Source organism: Somniosus microcephalus, chromosome 13 (assembly GCF_052327205.1).
Source record: "Somniosus microcephalus isolate GS21.2 chromosome 13, FLI_Smic_1.0, whole genome shotgun sequence".
NCBI lineage: Eukaryota > Metazoa > Chordata > Chondrichthyes > Squaliformes > Somniosidae > Somniosus > Somniosus microcephalus.
In genome coordinates this window covers 197,081,294-197,105,837 of record NC_140999.1, presented here as the reverse complement: position 1 = coordinate 197,105,837, position 24,544 = coordinate 197,081,294, and the positions used below count along the sequence as shown (strand labels likewise).

General features: G+C 50.1%; 2 protein-coding genes across 4 annotated transcripts in view; one reads left to right on the top strand and one right to left on the bottom strand.

The window, feature by feature from the left end:
• Positions 1 to 3,346, bottom strand: part of LOC147108960 (uncharacterized) — a 73,318-nt gene extending 69,972 nt beyond the window's left edge. The window contains exon 1 of one of the 3 annotated variants that reach the window (XM_086005958.1): positions 3,150 to 3,346. The gene's annotated coding sequence lies outside the window, so the exon portion shown is untranslated. The remainder of the gene's footprint in view (positions 1 to 3,149) is intronic. The other 2 variants (XM_086005955.1, XM_086005956.1) reach the window with 2 other exon arrangements.
• A 197-nt stretch (positions 3,347 to 3,543) lies between these two features.
• The window catches only part of osgn1 (oxidative stress induced growth inhibitor 1), a 92,843-nt gene continuing 71,842 nt past the window's right edge, over positions 3,544 to 24,544 (top strand). The window contains exon 1 of the mRNA XM_086005954.1: positions 3,544 to 3,618. The gene's annotated coding sequence lies outside the window, so the exon portion shown is untranslated. The remainder of the gene's footprint in view (positions 3,619 to 24,544) is intronic.

Sequence of the window (24,544 nt, the reverse complement as noted above, 5' to 3'; positions counted from 1 at the left end):
CAAACTCTAGGGTATCAGTAAAACCCTTGCTGCTTACAGCAAGCCCCACATCCCAGTCCTGAGCCTCAGCATCAGCACATTCCCTGTTCCTCATTCTAATACAAGAAGTAAACACCAGGCAGTCCTTAACATCAAATATTCCACTGATTTATTACAACTATTTACAGAAATATCATTTTGTTGTCACTTTTGCTTGTGACCAGGTGAGTCTTTCTCTGCCCTATTCCAACCTTCCTTCTACGTTCCTCCTGCGACTCTGAGCTGAGATACTAATGGCTGCTGCCAAATAGTCTGAGCCGCTTGGATCCTGCCATGCACTTAGGAGAGGCCAACCCTTTGTCTTGGGTTCCTCGCCAGCCTGGTCTTGCAAAGATGAAGACCTCTGCGGGGAGCTGATGGAGTTCTATAGTGTGCTGCCTCCGAGGTACACGCACCAGCTTCTCCACTGGGACTGGAGCAGGGTTCTGGTTACCAGCAATGAATGGGAGAACTGGCCTCAAAGAATCAGAAATATACTTAAATCCCTGAGGGAGAGTCAACAGAATATCAGAGTCATAGAAATTTACAGGACAGAAGGAGGCCCTTCGGCCCATCATGTCTGTGCCTGCTGACAAAGAGCGATCCAGCCTAATCCCACTTTCCAGCTCTTGGTCCGTAGCCCTGTCGGTTACGGCACTTCAAGTACATATCCAAGTACTTTTTAAATGTGATGAGGGTTTCTGCCTCTACCACCCTTTCAGGCAGTGAGTTCCAGACCCCCACCACCCTCTGGGTGATAAACGTTCTCCGCAACTCCCCTCTAATCCTGCCACCAATTACTTTAAATCTGTGCCCCCTGGTTGTTGGCCCCTCTGCTAATGGAAATAGGTCCTTCCTATCCACTCTATCTGGTTCTGTCTTCACAAAGGAGGACACAAATAACCTCCCAGAGATGTCGGGGAACATAGGGTCTGATGAAAGGGAGGAACTGAAAGAAATCAGTATTTGTAGGGAAATGGCGTTAGGGAAATTTACGGGATTGAAGGCCGATAAATCCCCTGGGCCTGTTAATCTACATCCTAGGGTACTTAAGGAAGTGGCCCTAGAAATAGTAGATGCATTGCTGATCATCTTCCAACATTCGATGGAATCTGGAACAGTACCCATGGATTGGAGGGTAGCTAATGTTACCCCACTATTCAAAAAAGGTGGTAGAGAGAAAACGGGGAATTACAGACCGGTAAGCCTGACATCAGTAGTGGGGAAAATGCTAGAGTCCATTACAAAAGATGTAATAGCAGAGCACTTGGAAAACAGTGGCAGGATCGGACAAATTCAACATGGATTTACAAAAGGTAAATCGTGTTTGACTAATCTACTGGAATTTTTTGAGGACGTAACTGGTAAAATAGATAAGGGAGAACCAGTGGATGTGGTGTATTTGGACTTTCAAAAGGCTTTTGATAAGGTCCCGCATAAGAGATTAGCGTGTAAAGTTAAGGCACATGGGATTGGGGGCAAGGTATTGACTTGGATAGAAAACTGGTTGGCAGGCAGAAAGCAAAGAGTTGGAATAAACGGGTCTTTTTCCGAGTGGCAGGCAGTGACTAGTGGGGTGCCGCAGGGATCGGTCCTAGGACCCCAGCTGTTCACAATATATATTAATGATCTAGACAAGGGAACTAAATGTAATATCTCCAAGCTTGCAGACGACAAAAAGCTGGGTGGGCGTGTGTGCTGTGAGGAGGATGCCGAGAAACTCCAGGATGATTTGGACAGTTTGGGTGATTGGGCAGATGCATGGCAAATGCAATATAACGTGGATAAATGCGAGGTTATCCACTTTGGTGGCAAAAACAGGGAGGCAGATTATTATCTTCTGAATGGTAATAGATTGGGAGAAGGGGAAGTGCAACGAGACCTGGGTGTCCTTGTACACCAGTCGCTGAAGGTAAGCATGCAGGTGCAGCAGGCGGTTAAGAAGGCAAATGGTATGTTGGCCTTCGTAGCGAGAGGATTCGAGTACAGGAACAAGGATGTCTTGCTGCAGTTGTACAGGGCCTTAGTGAGACCACATCTTGAGTATTGTGTGCAGTTTTGGCCGTCTTATCTGAGGAAGGATGTTCTTGCCATGGAGGGAGTGCAGCGAAGATTCACCAGGCTGATACCTGGGATGGCAGCAATGATGTATGAGGAGAGATTGGGTCGATTGGGTTTATACTCACTGGAGTTTAGAAGAATGAGAGGGGATCTCATTGAAACTTATAAAATTCTAACAGGACTGGACAGACTAGATGCAGGAAGGATGTTCCCGATGGTCGGGGAGTCCAGAACCAGGGGTCAGAGTCTAAGGATAAGGGGTAAGCCATTTAGGACATAGATGAGGAGGAATATCTTCACCCAGAGAGTGGTGAACCTGTGGAATTCTCTACCACAGAAGGCAGTAGAGGCCAATTCATTAAATATATTCAAGAAGGAGTTGGATATATTTCTTAAGGCTAAAGGGATCAAGGGATATGGGGAGAAAGCAGGGACAGGGTACTGAATTTGGACGATCAGCCATGATCGCACTGAATGGCGGAGCAGGCTCGAGGGGTCGAATGGCCGACTCCTGCTCCTATCTTCTATGTTTCTATCTGGGCCCCTCATAATTTTATACACCTCAATAAGGTCTCCCCTCAGCCTCCTCTGTTCCAAAGAAAACAACCCCAGCCTCTCCAATCTTTCCTCATAGCTAAAATTCCCCAGCCCAGGCAACATGCTGGTAAACTCCCACACTGACCGCTCCGCCCTCGGCCTCTTACACTGTTCCACTGAAGCTCAGCATAAGCGCGAGGAACAGCCCCTCATCTTCCGACTAGGCACTTTACAGCCTCCAGGACTCAACATCGAGTTCAACAATTTCAGATCATAACCTCGGCTCCTATTATTTTCTCTCTCTCTCTCTCTCACGGCAGCTGTTGATCATTCTGCCATCGCCATTTACACTTCACCCACAGCAATCTTTTGTTTCTTAACTTGTCCCAGTACAATTATTTCTTTAGTCTCGCACCATCACCCCTTTTGTCATTTAATCTCTGGGCCTTCCCGCCTATCACAGGCCTTCCCTTTGTTCTTTCCTCCCCCCACACCGGCTCTAACTTTCCCAGTTCTGACGAAGGGTCCCAGACCTGAAGCGTTAGCTGTCGCTACCTCTGCCTGTGTCGCTGCCTCTGCCGCTATCTCTGTCTCCACGGGCCTGCCGAGGGTCTGCAGCATCTCCCGCTGCTGTTCCCGGTAAATCTCCCCTGTCCGCTCCGGGCCGAGCTACGGCCTGTCAAGGCTACACTCTCACCCCTGACCTCAGGCTCCCGGCGGCTGCAGGCAGCCCGCTGATTGACGGAGCGGTGACCCCGCTCCTTGGGTGGCAGGGCCGCTGATTGGTGGAGCGGAGGCACCGCCCATTGCCGGGCTGGGCCGCTGATTGGTGGAGCGGAGGCACCGCCCATTGCCGGACTGGGCCGCTGATTGGCGGAGCTGAGGCCCCGCCCATTGCCGGGCGGGGCCGCTGATTGGCGGAGCGGAGGCGCCGCCCATTGGTGGGCTGGCGTGGATTGGCGGAGTCGGCGGCCCGGCAGCAGCGCTTGGGGAGCGGGAGCGGTGAGTGTGAACCGGGCGCCGGGGGGCCGGGGTCCGGGGTCCGGGCGCTCGGTGCGGGCGGGCCGCGGGATGTGGCGGAGCCGGTTCCCGGGGTTTTTTTTTTGCCGGGCAGCGCCGCTCGGGGTCAGAGCCTCGCGTTCAGCGCATGTTCAGGCAGCGGGCCCCGACCCCTGACCTCCAGCCACCCAGTCAACGCCCCCCCCCCAAACCATGCTGACCCGGTCACTGTGCGGTCGCTCTGTCACTGACCCGGTCACTGTGCAGTCACTCTGTCACTGTCACTGACCCAGTCACTGTGCGGTCACTCTGTCACTGACCCGGTCACTCTGTCACTGACCCAGTCACTGTGCGGTCACTCTGTCACTGACCCGGTCACTGTGCAGTCACTCTGTCACTGACTGGTCACTCTGCGGTCACTGACTGGTCACTCTGCGGTCACTCTGTCACTGTCACTGACCCAGTCACTGTGCGGTCACTCTGTCACTGTGCGGTCACTCTGTCACTGACCCAGTCACTCTGAGGTCACTCTGTCACTGACCCGGTCACTCTGTCACTGACCCAGTCACTCTGCGGTCACTCTGTCACTGACGCGGTCACTCTGTCACTGACCCGGTCACTCTGTCACTGATCCAGTCACTCTGCGGTCACTCTGTCACTGACCCAGTCACTCTGAGGTCACTCTGTCACTGACGCGGTCACTCTGAGGTCACTCTGTCACTGACGCGGTCACTCTGCGGTCACTCTGTCACTGACCCGGTCACTCTGCGGTCACCCTGTCACTGTCACTGACCCAGTCACTGTGCGGTCACTCTGTCACCGACCCGGTCACTCTGTCACCGACCCGGTCACTCTGTCACCGACCCGGTCACTCTGTCACTGACCCGGTCACTCTGCAGTCACTCTGTCACCGACCCGGTCACTCTGTCACTGACCCAGTCACTGTGCGGTCACTCTGTCACTGACCCGGTCACTCTGTCACTGACCCAGTCACTGTGCGGTCACTCTGTCACTGACCCGGTCACTGCGGTCACTCTGTCACTGATCCGGTCACTCTGTCACTGACTGGTCACTCTGCGGTCACTCTGTCACTGACCCGGTCACTCTGCGGTCACCCTGTCACTGTCACTGACCCAGTCACTGTGCGGTCACTCTGTCACCGACCCGGTCACTCTGTCACCGACCCGGTCACTCTGTCACTGACCCAGTCACTGTGCGGTCACTGACCGGTCACTCTGTTACTAATTGTGCATTCCCGCGATTTGGAAACGTTGTATCGCTTGTTTTGCATGTTCCATAAAAATATGCAAATATGGAATAAGCTGCAACAGGAACAAGGGGAACATGCTCGTGACAGAAACAGAAATGAGAACTAAACGGCAGGTCTGATTGAGGGAACCTCCCTCAGATTTAAACTGCCTCCTCTTCTAACCAATCCCCATGGACCTGCTGTGTGTTTTTCAGCATTTTCCACATTTTGACATTGTTTCTCCTCGGTGCGGGAGTTTGTTTCCTCATCCCTGCAGCTTCTGTGAATGTTGGGTTAATGTCGATACCTTGTCACTCGATTCTGCTCACATTTTGTAATTGTATCGAAAGTCCAGTTTTAAAACTGTGCAGTAGTAAACTTTCAAAAGAGGCAGTTATGTAAATCTTGCTGCAAAAGGAATGCCCAGAACTTCCAGCTATAAAATGACTATTTAAAGGGGCCGGTGTAATTCTGATCCAAACATCCGACTAACTTTAAAAGACAACCCAATCAGTTACAAAAAAGCTGGAAAAGGAATTACATCCACCGAAATATCTCTGCAGTCAATGCACACAAAAAGCACTGAAATTACTCGCTGCACAGCCTGTGTGCAAGAAAAACTGAAATATCGATACTAGGGAGATAGATTCACGCAGAAGTCTGACAGTCTGGTTTATACCCCAGGCGCTTTGCATTTAGTAATTCTGTAATTCCAGTCACAGGAACCTGTTCACTATTATTTTACTAAAATGGAGTCTCTTATCCTGAAGGTGCGATTGCAGAATCTTGGTTTATCATAGAATGATAGAATAAGAAAGACTTGCATTTCTATAGCACCTTTCACAACCACCAGACGTCTCAAAGCACTTTACAGCCAATGAAGTACTTTTTGAAGAGTAGTCACTGTTGTAATGTGGTAATAGAATAGTACAGCAGAGAAGGAGGCCATTCATCCCATCGGCCTGTGCCAGCTCTTTGAAAGAGCTCTCCAATTAGTCCCACTCCCCTGCTCTTTCCCCAGAGCCCTGCACATTTTTCCTTTTCAAGTATTTATCCAATTCCCTTTTGAAAGTTATTATTGAATCTGCGTCCACTGCCCTTTCAGGCAGCGCGTTCCAGATCACAACAACTCACTGCATAAAAAAACTTCTCTCGTCTCCCCTCCGGTTCTTTTGCCAAATACCTTAAATCTGTGTCCTCTGGTTCTCGACCCTTCCACCAATGGGAACAGTTTCTCTCTATCTACTCTGTCTAGACCCCTCATGATTTTGAACAACTCTATTAAATCTCCTCTACCTTCTCTGCTCTAAGGAGAACAACCCCAGCTTCTCCAGTCTCTCCATGTAACTGAAGTCCCTCATCCCTGGAACCATTCTAGTAAATCTCCTCTGCACCCTCTCCAAAGTCTTGGCATCCTTCCTAAAGTGCGGTGCCCAGAGTTTAACACAATACTCCAGTTGGGGCCTAGCCAGTGTTTTATAAAGGTTTAGCATCACTTCCTTGCTTTTGTACTCGATCCCTCTATTAATAAAACCAAGGATCCCATATGTTTTTTTCACAACTTTCTCGACTTGTCCTGCCACCTTGCAAGATTTGTGTACGAACACCCCCAGGTCTCTGTTCCTGCACCCCCTTTAAAATTGTACCCTTTAGTTTTTATTGCCCCTCCTCATTCTTCCTTCCAAATTGAATCACTTCATACTTCTCTGTGTTAAATTTCATCTGCCATGTGTCTGCCCATTTCACCAGTCTGTCTATGTCCTCCTGAACTGTGTTCCTATCCCCCTCACTGTTCACTACATTTCCGAGTTTCGTGTCACCTGCAAACTTTAAAATTATGCCCTGTATACCCAAGTCCAGGTCATTAATATATATCAAAAAGAGCAGTGGTCCTAATACCGACCCCTGGGGAACACCACTGTACACTTTCCTCCAGTCTGAAAAACAACTCTTCACCACTACTCTCTGCTTTCTGTCCCTTTGCCAATTTTGTATCCACGTTGGCACTGTCCCTTTTAGTTCTTCCGCCACCAGCCTCCAGCACAAGTCAGTTTATAAATACTGTTCTCGGTAAACGGTCGTCTGAAGCTTGCCCTGGTTGTTGAAATGTGTGTCTCTATTATCTTCCTGCAAAGGGTGTTTTATGCACCCGGCCATGCAGACCGCAGGAAGGTCCTGGCTTTGACCTACTCTCAGCTCAGCCCCCCCACACTGGGCTAGGGAGGGGGAAATAATCAGCCATGGATCCCAGTCCTGATCACTGTCCAGTGATCTGTGCCGGAAAGTGAGCGGAGCTCACAACGAGGGCAGGGATAGGTTTACTTGTTGTGTGGTTGAATAGCAAGCTGTCACTTCTCTGTTTGAGCCTGCAGGTGAAGAATGGCCAAATAGCTGAGGCTGGGGCTTTGTGTCCAGCAAGGGTCAGGAGAGATGGGGAGGACATTGGGCTTTGTGTCCAGCAAGGGTCAGGAGAGATGGGGAGGACATTGGGCTTTGTGTCCAGCAAGGGTCAGGAGAGATGGGGAGGACATTGGGTTTTGTGTCCAGCAAGGGTCAGGAGAGATGGGGAGGACATTGGGCTTTGTGTCCAGCAAGGGTCAGGAGAGATGGGGAGGACATTATGTTTTGTGTCCAGCAAGGGTCAGGAGAGATGGGGAGGACATTGGGTTTTGTGTCCAGCAAGGGTCAGGAGAGATGGGGAGGACATTGGGCTTTGTGTCCAGCAAGGGTCAGGAGAGATGGGGAGGACATTGGGTTGGGGGAGGTTAAATAGTACATTGTATTTACAGCCCAGAAACAGGTCATTCAGCCCAACTGGTTTATGCTTCACACGGGCCTCCTCCCACCCTCTTCATCTCACCCTGTCAACATATCCTTCTATTCCTTTCTCCCTCATGTGTTTATCGAGCTTCCCCTTAAATGCCTCCGTGCTATTCGCCTCGACCACTCCCTGTGGTAGCGAGTTCCACATTCTCACCACTCTCTGGGTAAAGAAGTTTCTCCTTAATTCCCTATTGGATTTATTAGTGACTATCTTATATTGATGGCCCCTAGTCTTGGACCCCTCCACAAGTGGAAACATTTTCTCTACGTCTACCCTATCGAACCCCTTCATAATTATAAAGACCTCTATCAGGTCACCCCTCAGTCTTCTCTTTTCTAGAGAAAAGAACCCCAGCCTGTTCAATCTGTCCTGATAGTTATAACTTCTCAGTTCTGCCATCATCCTTGTGAATCTTTTTTGCACCTTCTCCAGTGTGTCTATATCCTTTTTATAATCTGGAGACCAGGACTGTGCACAGTGCTCCAAGTGTGGATTATTTCCACCCTGTGCCTCTTCCTGAGCACCATTTTAAACCATCACCCCGTCGTGATATCACTCATCTTATCCAGCTCATAGATTTGACCCAGCTGGTTCAGACTGTTATTAACTTGTGTGTCACCAATCACAAGTAACAGTTTCATGTTTCATTCTCATTCTCTCTGTCTCTCTCGCTCTCATATTCACGTGTCATCCTCTCTCTCCCCCTAGCCCAGTGTCCTTGAGTTAGCTGCGAGTACCCACAGCTTAACAACCCCCACGACCCCTCACCCCCTGCCCCTGACTGTATAGCTCCTATTGCAAACGAGCATTTTACTAAAGCCCCAGCCCTGTTCTTGTCCCTGGGTATGTTTTATTGTGCAGCATGCAGAATACCTTCCTTGGTTTTCATTGTTTTGCACAGATGTTGCCTCCCCCCTCCTCCCGATCACCTGGACAGATGCTGCTCTCGAGCCGCAGAAACCCACTGCCCTCCACTCCCACCCTTTACTGCTTGTTTTTCACAGGTGAGTCACGGCGGTCTGTTCCACCACCATGTGGGGCATCCAATCTTGCAAAATCATACAAATTCTTACAGGGCTTGACAGGGTAAATGCAGGGAGGGTGTTTCCCCTGGCTGGGGAGTCTAGAACCAGGGGTCACAGTCTCAGAATAAGGGGTCGGCCACTTAGGACTGAGATGAGGAGAAATTTCTTCACTGAGGGTGGTGAATCTTTGGAATTCTCTACCCCAGAGGGCTGTGGCGGCTCAGTCGTTGAGTCTATTCAAGACAGAGATCGATAGATTTTTGGATATTAAGGCAATCAAAGGATATGGGGAGAGTGCAGGAAACTGGATATGAGGCAGAAGATCAGTCATGATCTTATTCAATGGCGGAGCAGGCTCGAAGGGCTAAATGGCCGACTCCTGCTCCTATTTGTTATGTTGCCCTTCATTGCCTTGTACACAAGTAGTGAAGGTGACCCTGAGCTAGGAGCCCTGTGAGTCCCCATCCCACCATGCCCCAGGGAACTCAGGCCAGTTCAACCACTCCAGGATGTAGTATTGCAGGTGCCTCAGTCCCTGCACTTGTCCAATAGATTTGAGGTTCTTGCAACCCTTGTGGACAAGTGCGGGGACTCCGGGAAGGACAAGCAAACTGACCACAGCACCATGGTACAGGAAGCCGTTCAAGTAGGGGGAGTACAAAGGAAGGTGGTTGTCGTAGGCGACAGTATAGTTAGGGGATAGACACTGTTTTCTGCAGCCAGGAGCGTGAGTCCCGAAGGCTATGTTGCCTACCCGGTGCCAGGGTAAAGGACATCTCCTCCGGGCTGGAGAAGAACTTGGAGGGGGAGGATCCAGTTGTCGTGGTCCACGTAGGTACCAACGACATAGATAGGACAAAGAACGAGGTTCTGCTGAGAGAGTTTGAGCAGCTAGGGACTAAATTAAAGAGCAGAACCACAAGGGTGATAATCTCTGGATTATTACCGGAGCCACGAGCAAATTGGCATAGGGTCAATAGGATCATGGAGATGAATGCGTGGCTCAAAGATCGGTGTGGGAGAAGTGGGTTTCGATTCGTGGGGCACTGGCTCCAGTACTGGGGAAAGAGGGAGCTGTTCCATTGGGACGGACTACACCTGAACCATGCTGGGACCAGAGTTCTAGTGAATCGAATAACTAGGGAGGTAGATAGGGCTTTAACCTAAATAAGGTGGGGTCAGGGGAGAGGGTCCTGGTGGAGAGAAATCTAGAATGCTAAAGAGAAAAGACAAGGAAGCAGTGCAGGAAAGTGATTGGGGTAAGGATAACCAGATTGTGTCAGGAAGGGACAGAGCGTACAAACAAAGGAGGGCACCAACAAATAGGGTCCGGGTAAGAAACAATGGTAATAAGACAAATAGGGCCATAGTACAAAAAAATGTTAAGATGTCTAAAAATGTTAAAAAGACAAATCTGAAGGCACTGTATCTGAATGCACGAAGCATTCGTAATAAGGTAGACGAATTAACAGCGCAAATAAATGTAAACGGATACGATATAATTGCGATTACGGAGACATGGCTGCAGGGTGACCAAGGCTGGGAGCTGAATATCCAAGGATATTCGATATTTAGGAAGGACAGGCAAAAAGGAAAAGGAGGTGGGGTGGCGTTGTTAGTAAAGGATGAAATCAGAGCAATAGTGAGAAAGGATATTGGCTCAGAAAATCAAGATGTAAAATCAGTCTGGGTGGAGCTAAGAAGCACCAAGGGGCAGAAAACATTGGTGGGAGTTGTCTATAGGCCTCCAAACAGTAGTGGTAATGTAGGGGATGGCATCAAACAGGAAATTGGAGATGCATGTAAGAAGGGTACTACAGTAATCATGGGTGACTTTAATTACATATAGACTGGCCAAACCAAATTAGCAATAATACTGTGGAGGATGAATTCCTGGAGTGTGTACGAGATGGATTTTTAGACCAGTACATTGAGAAGCCAACTAGGGAACAGGCTATCCTAGATTGGGTATTGTGCAATGAGAAGGGGTTAATTAATAATCTTGTGCGGGGTCCTTTAGGGAAGAGTGACCATAATATGATAGAATTCTTCATTAAGATGGAAAGTGAAGTAGTCTAATCCGAAACTAGGGTCCTAAATCTAAACAAAGGAAACTACGAAGGTATGAAGAGTGAGTTGGCTATGATAGATTGGGGAGCTTCATTAAAAGGCATGACGGTGGATAGGCAATGGCTAACATTTAAGGAACGAATGCATGAATTGCAGCAGTTATACATTCCATTCTGGCGCAAAAACACAAAAGGAAAAGCGGCCCAACCATGGCTAACAAAATAAATTAAGGATAGTATTAGATCCAGAGAGGTGTCATATAAAGTTGCCAGAAAAAGTAGCAAGCCTGAGGCTTGGGAGCAGTTTAGAGTTCAGCAAAAAAGGACCAAGAGATTGATTAAGAGGGGAAAAATAGAGTATGAGAGTAAACTTGCAAGGAACATAAAAGTGGGCTGTAAAAGCTTCTACAAGTGCGTAAAAAGAAAAAGATTAGTGAAGACAAATGTAGGTCCCTTACAGTCAGAAACAGGAGAATTTATAATGGGGAACAAGGAAATGGCAGAGCAATTAAACAAATACTTTGGTTCTGTCTTCACAGAAGAGGACACAAATAACTTCCCAGAAATGCTAGGGAACCAAGGGTCTAGTGAGAAGGAGGAATTAAAGGAAATTAGTATTAGTAAAAAAATAGTGCTGGAGAAATTAATGGGACTGAAAGCTGATAAATCCCCAGGGCCTGATAATCTGCATCTCAGAGTACTAAAAGAGGTAGCCATGGAAATAGTGGATGCATTGGTTGTAATCTTCCAAAATTCTATAGATTATGGAACAGTTCCTGCAGATAGGCGGCTAACGCTGAGATTTGAAGCAGTAATTGAGGGGAGGAATTCCAGTTGGATGTGGTCAGAAACCTTACCGTGAATTATTATCTGGAATCTCGCACCTTGCTCTGTGGTGCATGTTTAACCCTGGATTTCTGCCAGGAACCTGATCTATTTTGAATAAGCCTGACATTCACATTGACACACATCTAAAGATATCTCCTCTGTGGTGACAATGTCTGGCCAGTCATGTGAGCCTGTCCTCGGATACCGTCTGTTCTCGCTCCGAGAATAATGAGGGTTCCATACCTGTCTGTCCCCTGGTTTGAATCCCACCTGAACACCGCTATTAGCTCCGCTTCACTGGAGAACGGGGAGAGAACGAGGCCTCTCGGCACGAACCGTACTTGGCAAAAAGCAAAATTGCCCAGCACTTCTGCAGCTCTCTTTATCCAGTGCCCAGTCACAGTGAGCATTGCTGCCCTTCACGTACTACAGACAGCAACAAGCTTCACCAGTTAATCTGTTGGTTAAGGGAGGAATGTTGGCCCGGACACTCCCTGCTCTTTCATGACATCGTGACTACCTCTGTATCCATCTGAACAAGCCAGCAGATCTCAGATTTAACGGCGCATCTGAATGACACAGAATCATAGATTGACACAACACAGAAGGAGAACACCAACAGTGCAGCATTCCCTCAGTACTGCCCCTCCGACAGTGCAGCGCTCCCACAGTACTGCCCCTCCGACAGTGCAACATTCCCTCAGTACTGCCCCTCCAACAGTGCGGGGCTCCCTCAGTACTGCCCCTCCGACAGTGCAGCGCTCCCTCAGTACTGCCCCTCCGACAGTGCGGCGCTCCCTCAGTACTGCCCCTCCGACAGTGCAGCATTCCCTCAGTACTGCCCCTCCGACAGTGCAGCGCTCCCACAGTACTGCCCCTCCGACAGTGCAGTGCTCCCTCAGTACTGCCCCTCCGACAGTGCAACATTCCCTCAGTACTGCCCCTCCGACAGTGCGGGGCTCCCTCAGTACTGCCCCTCCGACAGTGCAGCGCTCCCTCAGTACTGCCCCTCCGACAGTGCGGCGCTCCCTCAGTACTGCCCCTCCGACAGTGCGGCGCTCCCTCAGTACTGCCCCTCCGACGGTGCGGCGCTCCCTCAGTACTGTCCCTCCGACAGTGCGGCGCTCCCTCAGTACTGCCCCTCCGACAGTGCAGCGCTCCCTCAGTACTGTCCCTCCGACAGTGCAGCGCTCCCTCAGTACTGTCCCTCCGACAGTGCGGCGCTCCCTCAGTACTGTCCCTCCGACAGTGCAGCGCTCCCTCAGTCTAACCAAGGTTCTATACAAGTTTACCATAACGTCTCAGCTTTTCAATTCTTTCCCTCTAGAAATGAATCTCAGTGCTTTGTTTGCTTTTTTTATATCCTTATTAACCTGCACTAGCTGGGGTTGTGAGGAGGATGCAATGAGGCTTGAAGGCGATTTAGACAAGCTGAGTGAGTGGGCAAATACATGGCAGGTGCAGTATAACGTGGATAAATGTGAAGTTATCCACTTCGGTAGGATAAAACAGAAATGTAGAGTATTATTTAAATGGTGATAGTTTGGGAAATGTTGATGTACAAAGGGACCTGGGTGTCCTTGTACACCAGTCACTGAAAGCAAACATGCAGGTGCAGCAATCAGTTAGGAAGGCAAATGGTATGTTGACCTTCATTGCAAGAGGATTTGAGTACAGGAGCAAGGATGTCTTGCTACAGTTATACAGGGCCTGTGTGCAGTTTTGGTCTCCTTACTTAAGAAAGGATATACTTGCCATAGAGGGAGTGCAGCGAAGGTTCACCAGACTGATTCTTGGGATGGCAGGACTGTCGTATGAGGAGAGATTGGGTCGACTAGGCCTGAATTCACTAGAATTTAGAAGAATGAGGGGATCTCATTGAAACGTATAAAATTCTGACAGGGCTAGACAGACTGGATGCAGGGAGGATGTTTCCCCTGGCTGGGGGGTCTAGAACGAGGGGTCACAGTCTCAGGATACGGGGTAGGACATTTAGGACTGAGATGAGGAGAAACTTCTTCACTCAGAGGATGGTGAACCTGTGGAATTCTCTACCACAGAAGGCTGTGGAGGCCAAGTCACTGAATATATTTAAGACGGAGATAGATAGATTTCTAGACACAAGTCATCAAGGGGTATGGGGAGAGAGGGGATCAGCCATGATCATATTGAAACATAGAAGATAGGGCCTGATAATCTACATCCTAGGGTACTTAAGGAAGTGGCCCTAGAAATAGTTGATGCTTTGCTGATCATCTTCCAGCATTTGATGGAATCTGGAACAGTACCCATGGATTGGAGGGTAGCTAATGTTACCCCACTGTTCAAAAAAGGTGGTAGAGAGAAAACGGGGAATTACAGACCGGTAAGCCTGACATCGGTAGTGGGGAAAATGCTAGAGTCCATTACAAAAGATGTAATAGCAGAGCAATTGGAAAACAGTGACAGGATCGGACAAAGTCAACATGGATTTACAAAAGGTAAATCATGCTTGACTAATCTACTGGAATTTTTTGAGGATGTAACTGGTAAAATAGATAAGGGAGAACCAGTGGATGTGGTGTATTTGGACTTTCAGAAGGCTTTTGATAAGGTCCCGCATAAGAGATTAGCGTGTAATGTTAAGGCACATGGGATTGGGGGCAAGGTATTGACTTGGATAGAGAACTGGTTGGCAGACAGAAAGCAAAGAGTTGGAATAAACGGGTCTTTTTCCGAGTGGCAAGCAGTGACTAGTGGGGTACCGCAGGGATCGGTCCTTGGGCCCCAGCTATTCACAATATAAATGATCTAGACAAGGGAACTCGATGTAATATCTCCAAATTTGCAGACGACACAAAGCTGGGTGGACGTGTGTGCTGTGAGGAGGATGCAGAGAAACTCCAGGATGATTTGGACAGTTTGGGTGATTGGGCAGAAGCATGGCAGATGCAATATAACGTGGATAAATGTGAGGTTATCCACTTTGGTGGCAAAAACAGGAAGGCAGATTATTATCTGAATGGCAATAGATTGGGAGAAGGGGAAGTGCAACGAGACCTGGGTGTCCTTGTGCACCAGTCGCTGAAGGTAAGCATGCAGGTGCAGCAGGCGGTTAAGAAGGCAAATGGCATGTTGGCCTTCGTAGCGAGAGGGTTTGAGTACAGGAACAAGGATGTCTTGCTGCAGTTGTACAGGGTCTTGGTGAGACCGCACCTTGAGTATTGTGTGCAGTTTTGGTCGCCTTATCTGAGGAAGGATGTTCTTGCCATGGAAGGAGTTCAGCGAAGATTCACCAGGCTGATACCTGGGATGGCAGGAATGACGTATGAGGAGAGATTGGGTCGATTGGGCTTGTACTCGCTGGAGTTTAGAAGAATGAGAGGGGATCTCATTGAAACTTATAAAATTCTGACAGGACTTGGCAGACTAGATGCAGGAAGGATGTTCCCGATGGTCGGGGAGTCCAGAAACAGGGGTCACAGTCTAAGGATAAGGGGTAGGCCATTTAGGACAGAAATGAGGAGGAATTTCTTCACCCAGAGAGTGGTGAACCTGTGGAATTCTCTACCACAGAAGGCAGTAGAGGCCAATACATTAAATATATTCAAGAAGGAGTTGGATATATTTCTTAAGGCTAATGGGATCAAGGGATATGAGGAGAAGGCAGGGACCGGGTACTGAATTTGGATGATCAGCCATGATCGCATTGAATGGCGGAGCAGGCTCGAGGGGCCGAATGGCCTACTCCTGCTCCTATCGTCTATGTTTCTATATTATTTAAATTATAAATTCCCCTGATGAGGTCCTAAAAGCTGAATATAGGGAGTTAGGAGGTAAATTAAAAAATAGGACCTCAAAGGTAGTAATTTCAGGATTGCTACCAGTGCCACGTGCTAGTCAGAGTAGAAATAGAAGGATATTTCAGATGAATACGTGGCTAGAGGAATGGTGCAAGGGGGAGGGATTCAAATTCCTGGGACATTGGAACCGGTTCTGGGGAAGGTGGGACCAGTACAAACTGGACGATTTGCACCTGGGCGGGACCGGGACCGATGTTCTAGGGGGAGTGTTTGCTAATGCTGTTGGTACCTATTAGCACCACGACAACTGGTTGTTCACCCTCCCCCTCCAGAATGCCCTGCAGCCGCCCCAAGACATCCTTGACCCTTGCACCAGGGAGGCAACATACCATCCTGGAGTCTCGTTTGTGGCCGCAGAAACGCCTATCTATTCCCCTTACAATAGAATCCCCTATCACTATAGCTCTCCCAGTCTTTTTCCTCCCGTCCTGTGCAGCAGGACCACCCATGGTGCCAGGAAGTTGGCTGCTGCTGCCTTCCCCCGATAAGCCATCTCCCTTAACAATATCCAAAGTGGTATATCTGTTTGAGAGGGGGGTGGCCACAGGGGACCCCTGCACTACCTGCCTGTGCCTACTACTCTGCCTGGTGGTCACCCATTCCCTTCCTTCCTGTGCAGCCTTTACCTGCAATGTGACCAACTCCCTAAACGTGCTATCCACGATGTCCTCAGCATCGCGAATGCTCCAGTATGTATCCATTCGCAGCTCCAGCGCAGCAATGTGGTCTGTGATATACCTATCAATTCATCCAATGAAAAGCGACGAGTTAAGAAAGTTACTATAGGTTTTTATTGGCTAAATAACAGAGCCCACCCTCGTGGGTGATCGGATACAACTAGGAGGAATTCCAGCCAGTCGACTACCTTTATACCTGGGCAGGTAGGTGGAGTCATGGGCGGAGTCAGCAGTGGTCAGCCCAGGTATAGCAGCGTGACAAGAGGCGACCTCGTATAGTGATACAACAGTGTGAACAGTGATAACCATAGAGTAACGATATAACAGTGATAACTATAGTGTAACGATAGTGAACGATAAAAGTGGTTTACCACATTCACCCCTTGTTTAGATTTGAGTCCGGCGGGGTGAAGTGTACTACCAGTTCTGGTATGTCAGTCTGTCCGGAGGCCTCGTAAGCCTTTCTGATCGTCGCAGCGGCGGTGTTGCATTATCCGGTGTTAATGCTGGTGTCTGCGTGGTCGGCGAAGGCTCGTGGGGTTCCGGCATGCCGTCTACCTGGGCTGGAATTGGGGGGGTGGTTGGGGGGGGGTGAAGGTGGTGTCTCCGGAGTGCCCGAGGGTGCGAGGTCTCGTAAGGAGACTGTGTCCTCCCGCCCGTCTGGGTATGCCACATAGGCGTACTGGGGGTTGGCGTGCAGGAGGTCCACCCTCTCGACCAGGGGGTCCGTTTTATGGGCCCTCACGTGCTTTCGCAGCAAGACGGGCCCCGGAGAGGTCAGCCAGGTTGGTAGCGTGGTTCCCGTAGTCGACTTCCTGGGGAAAGCAAACATTCGTTCATGGGGGGTGGCGTTGATGGCAGTGCAAAGTAGTGACCGGGTGGAATGCAGCGCTGCCGGGAGGACTTCCTACCAGCGGGAGGTTGGGAGGCCCTTAGACTTTAAGGCTAAGAGGACGGCCTTCCATACCGTCGCGTTCTCTCTTTCCACCTGGCTGTTCCCTCGGGGGTTGTAGCTGGTGGTCCTGCTTGCAGCAATACCTCTCGCTAGTAGGAACTGACGGAGTTCCTCGCTCATGAAGGAGGAGCCCCGGTCACTATGTATATAGTTTGGGAACCCGAACAAGGCGAAGAGGTCGTTCAGGCATTTAATGACCGTGGTACTGGTCATGTCTGGGCAGGGGAAGGCAAAGGGGAAACGGGAGTACTCATCAACAATGTTGAGGAAGTACACATTACGGTCAGAGGACGGGAGGGGCCCCTTAAAGTCGATGCTCAGGCGCTCGAAGGGGCGGGTGGCCTTGATCAGGCTTGCTCTGTCCAGCCTAAAGAAGTGCGGTTTGCACTCGGCACAGGTCTGGCAGTCCCTGGTCATGGTCCTGACCTCCTCGATGGAGTAGGGCAGGTTGTGGGCCTTAATGAAGTGGTAAAGTCTGGTGACCCCGGGGTGGCAGAGGTCGTTGTGGAGGGTCTGAAGTCTATCACTTTGCGCGCTGGCGCATGTAATTTGTGACAGAGCATCGGGGGGTTCGTTCAGCTTACCTGGCCGGTACAAGATATCATAATCATAGGTGGAGAGCTCGATTCTCCACCTCCAAGATCTTGTCATTCTTGATTTTGCCCCTCAGCTTGTTATTAAACATAAAAGCGACCGAACGTTGGTCGGTAAGGAGGGTAAATCGTTTGCCTGCCAGGTAGTGCCTCCAGCGTCGTGCCGCCTCCACAATCGCCTGGGCCTCCTTCTCGACCGACGAGTGTCGGATCTCAGGGCCCTGTAGGGTCCTTGAGAAGAAGGCCACCGGTCTCCCCTCCTGGTTAAGGGTGGCGGCTAGGGCGAAGTCAGATGCATCGCTCTCGACTTGGAAGGGGATGGACTCATCCACTGCGTGCATTGTGGCCTTGGCAATGTCTCCCTTAATGAGGGAGAAGGCTGCGCACGCTTCCTCCGTAAGGGGGAAGGATGTGGACTTCATGAGGGGTCTGGCTTTGTCCGCATAATTGGGCACCCATTGGGCATAGTAGGCGAAGAGCCCCAGGGTTCTCTTCAGTGCCTTTGGACAGTGGGGGAGGGGTAGCTCCATGAGGGGGCGCATTCTTTCGGGGTCGGGGCCGATGACTCCGTTCTCTACTACACAGCCGAGGATGGCAAGGCGCGAGGTGTTAAACACACATTTATCCTTATTGTAGGTGAGGTTCAGCCGTTGGGCCGTACGGAGGAATCTCTCCAGATTAGCATCGTGGTCCTGCCGGTCGCGGCCGCAGATGGTGACGTTATCTAGATAGGGGAGCGTGGCGTGCAGCCCGTTCTGGTCAACCATCCGGTCCATCTCCCTTTGGAAGACCGAAACCCCGTTGGTGACGCCGAAGGGAACCCTAAGGAAGTGGTAGAGGCGGCCGTTCGCCTCGAAGGCTGTATACTGGCGGTCCTCGGGGCGGATAGGGAGTTGGTGATAGGCCGACTTAAGGTCGATGGTGGAGAATACCCGGTACTGCGCAATCTGATTGACCATATCAGATATGCGGGGAAGGGGGTATGCGCCCAGCTGGGTGTACCTGTTTATGGTCTGGCTGTAGTCGATGACCAGGCGGTTTTTATTGCCGGTCTTAACGACCACGACCTGGGCACGCCAGGGGCTGGTGCTCCCCTCGATGATGCCCTCCTTCAGGAGACGCTGCACCTCAGAGCTAATGAAAGCTCTGTCCCCGGCGCTGTACCGCCCGCTCTTGGTAGCGACGGGTTTGCAGTCGGGGGTGAGGTTGGCGAACAGGGAAAGTGGCGGGACCTTGAGGGTGGATAGGCCGCAGGTGTTACGCGGTGGGCGGTTTAAAATCTGCTGGTTGTCGACTGTGAGTGGGGGGAGGGGTCCGCCGTATGCTAGCGTGACGCTTTGGAGGTGGGATTGGAAGTCTAGGCCTAGTAGGACGGCAGCGCATAGCTGGGGCAGGACGAGGAGTTTAAAATTTTTGTACTCCGTACCCTTAACCGACAGGGTCACAACACAGTAGCCGCTGATGTCTGTGGCGTGTGACCTCGATGCCATCGAGATCCGGTTGCGCGTTGGCAGGACAGGGAGGGAGTAGTGGCTCACCGTGTCTGGGTGGATGAAGCTCTCCGTGCTTCTGCTGTTGAACAGGCAGGTCGTGGCGTGGCCGTTTACTTTGATGTCCATCATCGACTTGGACAGGTGATGCGGGTGGGCCTGGTCCAGTGTGACGGAGGCTAGTGTATAGCTGAGCGAGTTGTTGTAGTCTGCGGTTGAGGCGGTAGTCGGGTCTAGAGGCACGGTGGCGGTCGGGCGTGGTGGGTAAAATGGCGTCTCCCACGAGGTTGGACAAAATGGCGGAGAAGATGGCTGCCCCCATAACTCACATGAGGCACTGCTGGTGTCGGTTGCCTGTATCAAAGATGGCCGCCCCCATGACTCACATGTGGGGATGCTGGCCTCTGTTGCCTTGAAGGAAGATGGCCGCCCCCACAGCTCGCATGAGGCACTGCTGGCCTCTGATGATCCACCTCTGCAGGCCTTAGCGAAGTGGCCTTTCTTCATGCAGTTTGAGCAGGTAGAGTTCCTGGCTGGGCAGCGCAACCTCGGGTGTTTCGCCTGGCCGCAGAAGAAGCAGCCGGCGGCCCGATCGCGGGGGTCCGATGTCGGAGCCGGTACCGGGGGTGGCGGTCTCGATCAGGTCCGGGACGCCGACGCTGAGGTAGGTCCCAGGGGGGTTGTTGCGGGGGGTATCGCGGTCGGGGTCGGTCCCAAGTCCCAGGGTCGCGAGTTACAGTACCTTGAGTATGCCTCGAGGTCCCGATGGGCCACCTCTAGAGAGAGAGCGAGGGCTGCAGCTTTGTCCAGGTCGAGGTCCCTTGCTTCCAGTAGTCTTTGCCGTGAGTAGTCGGACCGCAGGCCTTTCACGAAGGCATCGCGGACATTGTCTTCAGTATTTTCTGCCGCCGTTACCGCTTTAAAGTTACAGTCTCTGCCGAGTGCTTGTAGCACCCGTAAAAATTCCTCCACGGGCTCTCCTGGCTGTTGCGGGCGGGATCTTAGGAGGTGTCTGGCATACATGGAATTTACCGGGGTTTGGTACTGTCTTTTCAGCCGGTTGATGGCGTCCTCGTATGTTTTAAGGTCCCGGATGAGTGCGAATACTTTAGGGCTCACTTGGGCGTTCAGAACTCTTAGCATGGATTTCTGAGGCACGCCGGATTCTCCCAGGTAGGCTTCGAAGCAGCTCAGCCAGTGTTCGAAGTCGAGGGCTGAGTTTGCTGCCTGTGGGTTTAGGTCCAGGTACGGTGGTCTGAGGGCTCGCAGCCAGGCCGGCTGCTGTGGCTGTTGTAGCTGGGCGTCTGGCTGGTCGTTTGGCTGGTCGTTTGACTGCTCAAGTGTCGACATTTTAAAATTTAGCCAATAAAATTGATATACCTATCAATTCATCCAATGAAAAGCGACGAGTTAAGAAAGTAACTATAGGTTTTTATTGGCTAAATAACAGAGCCCACCCTCGTGGGTGATCGGATACAACAAGGAGGAATGCCAGCCAGTCGACTACCTTTATACCTGGGCAGGTAGGTGGAGTCATGGGCGGAGTCAGCAGTGGTCAGCCCAGGTATAGCAGCGTGACGAGGCGACCTCGTATAGTGATACAACAGTGTGAACAGTGATAACCATAGAGTAACGATATAACAGTGATAACTATAGTGTAACGATAGTGAACGATAAAAGTGGTTTACCACAGTCTGTCAGTAGCTGCAGCTGGATACGCTTCCCGCACACATGGTCGTCAGGGACACAGGAAGTGTCCCTGATTTCCCACATAGTGCAGGAGGAGCATGCCACGGGGCCGAGCTGTGCTGCCATGACTTACCCTTTAATTAATTTAAATCAAATCAATACCACTAATTACACTACAAGTAAATGATATACTCAAGGGCCTTGGTTACTAGCACTCCCTGATACACAACAGAGACCTTAGAAAATATAACTACAAAAATTAAGACCATCTAAATTTTATAACTCTTAATCTTAACTGTCAAACTATAGAGTAGTATAAATACTCACCTGGCCGTACTCACCCAATCAGCTGTTTCCTCTCACCCGCGTCACTTTTTGAATCATGACGTGGCTCCGGAACGCTGCCGCCGGTCTGTGAGATTGGTAAGCCTCTGTAAAAAAGCCCGCGAAAGTGAGTTTAAGTACTCACTGTACCGCCGCTCTCTGCTCCTCCCGACACTGGCCTCAATGAGCTCCCTCCCCTTGTGCTGACGTCACTTTTGACTTCTGATGCCACTCTTTGAAAATTCTGCCGGTGCTGAGTTGGTACCTCCGCTCCTCCCAGGTCCGCACTGCCGCCGCTGGTGCGAGAGATGGGTTGCGAAAGGTGAAGCTGGCTTGAAGGGCCGAATGGCTTACTCCTGCTCCTATTTTTCTATGTTTCTATTGGTGCAAGGTTGAGATAAGCTTACGCACATGAGGGAGAAAGGACAGAAGGATATGCTGATAGAGGGGTGAGAGGAGGCTCGTGTGGAGCATAAACTGTTAAGTCCGTGAATGATTGAGACACGGACCAGCAGGAGTGAAAACAAACAAGTCTTTACTGGTGGAAGTCAATAGTGAAAACTAACAAACAGAGGCTCTCTAGCGTCTTTTATACAGGGGTGGTCACTGCCGGTACTGCAGTCTGAGACCAGTTATTCTCTTAAAGGTACATACACAACAATTCCTCCCCTTTTAGATAAACAGTACATAACATTCATTTAACAACTAAATGATAACGAATTACAATCACAATTACTGTTGCTAGATACATTGGTTAAGTTTAAGCAATTATAAGTTCAGTCTTTGAGGAGGCTTCCTGATTCTGTCTGGATAACGCCTCTTTGGGGTATCAGGTTCTTCTGGCAATGTTGCGTCGGGATCAATGTCTTTGTTTGGTTCATCTGCTTCCAATATTACCGGTTCTGCGTTAGCTGCAATTGGTACGTCAATTTCATTACCAGGTGTATCAGATCGTGGTGTGGAGTTGACGTTTTCCCGTGACTCTAGAATCTGGTCAGCATGGCGTCTTACAATGCTCTCCCCAACGTCCACGGTATACATGAGAGGTCCTTGTCGTGTACAAATCGTTCCTGGCTGCCATTTCTCAGTGCGGTAGTCCCGGGCCAAAACTGGTTGACCTATCTTAAAACTCCTGGTCGGCCTTTCATTCATATTCTGAAACTGCCTGTTCTCCACATCTCTTCGGACGTTTGGCTTAACCAAATCCAAGCGGCATCGTAGTCTTCGATTGAAGAATATCATGGCTGGAGTTTGGTTGGTAACCGCATGTGTCGCATTCCGGTAGGCAAACAAGAAGTTGTCCACCTTGTGTTGTAGGGGTATATCTTCATTACACATTGCCTTGATAGCCTTCTTGAAAGTTTGGACAAACCTCTCGGCCAATCCATTAGTGGCTGGATGATATGGGGCAGATGTGTAATGCTTAACGCCATTGTTCTTTAAGAACCTCCGGAACTCTTCAGACACAAACTGTGGTCCATTGTCAGTGCAAATCTGTTCAGGCAGCCCATTCCTGGCGAATATGGTTCGCAAAACTGTGATAGTTTTTTCCGTGGTGGTTGAGGACATTTTTATTACCTCTGGCCACTTTGAATGTGCAGCCACTGCAATTAAAAACATCGAGTCCATGAAGGGACCAGCAAAATCAATGTGCACCCGTTGCCATGGAGATGAGGGCCACTCCCATGGATGCAGAGGAGCTTGTGGTGGGGCGTTTTGGACCTTCTGGCATCCTGCACAGCTCTTGGTCATCTCTTCGATTTCTCTATCGATTCCCGGCCACCCCACAAACGCTCTGGCTAAGTTCTTCATTTTTACCCCACCCAGATGACCCTCATGAAGCTCATTGAGTACTCTATCCGTCAACTTAGGTGGAATTACTACTCTGGATCCACACATCAAGGTCCCTCTGCACACTGACAGCTGTTCTCTTCTCGGCGAGAATGCTGGCAGCAGTGGTTCGCCATGTGCTGGCCATCCCTTCACTGTTAAATCATAGACCCGTGATAGTGTCGGGTCATTCCGTGTTTCGTTTTCTATGTTTGCATTCGTCACAGGGAGACATTCGACTATGGTCGAGTGGAATAACTCCATTGGATCCACTGCAAGGTCTTCTTCTTCCACCGTCGGCAGCGGTAGGCGCGACAATCCATCAGCATTTCCATGCTGTTTAGTTCCTTTGTACTCGATGTCATATTGGTGTGCCCCTAGGAAAAGGGACCATCTCTGCAGCCGTTGTGCCGTCATTATCGGTACGCCCTTCTGAGGGTTGAAAATGGAGACAAGAGGTTGATGATCGGTTAGTAGAGTAAATTTTTGACCGTGCAGGTAGTGATTGAACTTCTTCACCCCCCACACTAGGCTGAGGGCCTCTCTGTCAATCTGAGCGTAGTTACGCTTGGCAGAAGTTAACGAGCGTGATGCAAAAGCTATCGGCCTCTCTAACCCATCAAGGAACTTATGTGACAGTACCGCCCCAATGCCGTAGGGAGACGCATCACACGCCAGTCTGATCGGCAGTGCTGGGTTGTAGTGAGCCAATACTTCCCTTGAAGTGATTAAGTCCTTACTCTTCTGAAAAGCACGCTTACAATCATCGCTCCATTTCTATGCTACCCCCGTTCGTAGCAGGGCGTTCAGTGGGTGCAAAATTGTCGACAAATTCGGCAGAAACCTATGATAGTAATTCACCAATCCGAGGAATGACCTCAGTTGCGACACATTTTCAGGCGCTGGGGCCTTAACAACTGCTTCAATTTTGTCAGGGGACTTATGTAACCCCTCTTCATCAATCACGTGGCCACAATACGATATCTGTTTCTTAAAAAATTCGCACTTGGGGCGGTTGGCTCGCAGCCCATGTTCCCGTAGTCTAGTGAGCACCTGTTCTAGGTTGTTAAGGTGTTCACTGTCATCTTCACCTGTTACAAGGATGTCGTCCAAGTAACACTGAGCCCCCGGAATCCCTTGCAGGACTTGTTCCATCGCTCTTTGCCATATCGCCGGAGCCGATGCTACTCCGAATACCAATCGATGATACTGGTAAAGACCTTTGTGAGTGTTTATCGTGAGATACTTCCTAGAGGACTCTTCAACCTCCATCTGCAAATATGCTTGTGCTAGGTCAATTTTTGTAAAACGCTTCCCTCCAGACAGTGAGGCGAAGATGTCTTCTATCCTTGGAAGAGGATATTGTACTGTGTGAAGGACAGGGTTCACCGTCACCTTGAAATCCCCACAGATGCGAATCTTCCTTGGCTCTCCGGACTTATTGCTTAACGTTTTCTTCATGACAGGAACGATGGGTGTCGCCCACTCGCTCCAGTCGACCTTAGACAACACGCCCGCCTTCTCCAGATTCTCC